The sequence below is a fragment of the Pundamilia nyererei genome, unplaced genomic scaffold (assembly GCF_000239375.1).
Source record: "Pundamilia nyererei isolate P.nyererei 1_Seehausen unplaced genomic scaffold, PunNye1.0 scaffold00070, whole genome shotgun sequence".
Classification (NCBI taxonomy): Eukaryota; Metazoa; Chordata; class Actinopteri; order Cichliformes; family Cichlidae; genus Pundamilia; species Pundamilia nyererei.
Window position 1 is genome coordinate 1,531,868 of NW_005187471.1, and position 1,339 is coordinate 1,533,206.

Consider the following 1,339-nt stretch of genomic DNA (forward strand, 5'->3'; position numbering starts at 1 on the left):
CAAAAACACGAGCCTGCTGCTTCTGTTGCCATTCTTTCTGATATGACGCCTTGCTTTGGGGAAGACATAATAACAACAGATTGTTGTTTGTCATTTCAGAAATAGTCTGTGTTGCAACTGAAGCATCGCGACCACCAACTGGCCCCATGACATTCCTAAATACCATACAATGACATTGCATGTAAGTGTGTTTGCCCAGTCACACACTTCATTGTTTCCTTATGTGAGATGATTGAAATTAAAAAGTATGGAAAGTTTTTTTTTAATGACAAATTAAAATGGGTTACTGTCTAAATATTTTTGAAGTTGTTCAACATCATTTCCTTTAAACTGCTTATAAACCTTTCCACTCGTGGCAGGTTACCCTGTTTGGAAATCCTCAGTTCTTATCGATCCATCCAAATTTCAGCTTTCATAGCAGATGATCTGACTTATCTTAGCAGAAAGAGCACAGGTGTCAACAATGACAGTTTCTCAGATACATGGAATTCAGTCTTCATTCACTGTAATGTTTGTTTGTCTCAAGAGAAACTGAAATACACTCCACCCAAGTTCAATGTGAAAAGAGCTATATTCAGAGAAATTCTGGTGTATTCCCTTGCTATAAATGAACGATACGATACGACACGACACGATACGATACGATACGATACGATACTTTATTGCCCGCTTGGGAAAATTTGTCATGAACTCAAGTGCTTTCACAGAAGCTGTTTATTTAGATTTTTTACCTGGATCCTGATGGGTGTTGTATGTTTTACTCATTACTGCAATGCACACTCACACAGAAACAGTTTTCAAATCCTACATATGTGTGTCCACTCACTTGTGTCATCCGGGTCCCTTCAGCATCACTGCTGAACTGTTTCTCTTTCTGGCATATCAAAGGGACAACATTCCTGATTTCAAACACACAGCCACATCCTGTAAATTGCAGGAGTGCTTAAGCCTCTTTTGAATCATGAAAGAAAACAAAAGTAGTGAAGTTAAAAATATCCTGTTCAAGATAATGCATGCATCTGTGCTTCAGACAGACTGAAAATCACTGCCTGCTCACTTTCTTAATATGAGTTTCAAGTACCTGTAGCAGATTGCTTTAAAAACATCTCTGTTTTAAAACACAACTTGTTAAACAAAGCAATTCAATTTTAACTCCTACACTTTAAGTATATTAGATCCAGCGCTCAAGTACCATAATTTCTACACATATCTAAAGGCAATGTCAGACCCAGGCTGAGCAATGAGGCAGCATTGCCTGAAATGGAAAACCTCAATTTCTGCCTCGTGCATTTAGTCTTGTTATATGACCATAAGTGTAATTCCAGTCAGTGACATGAGA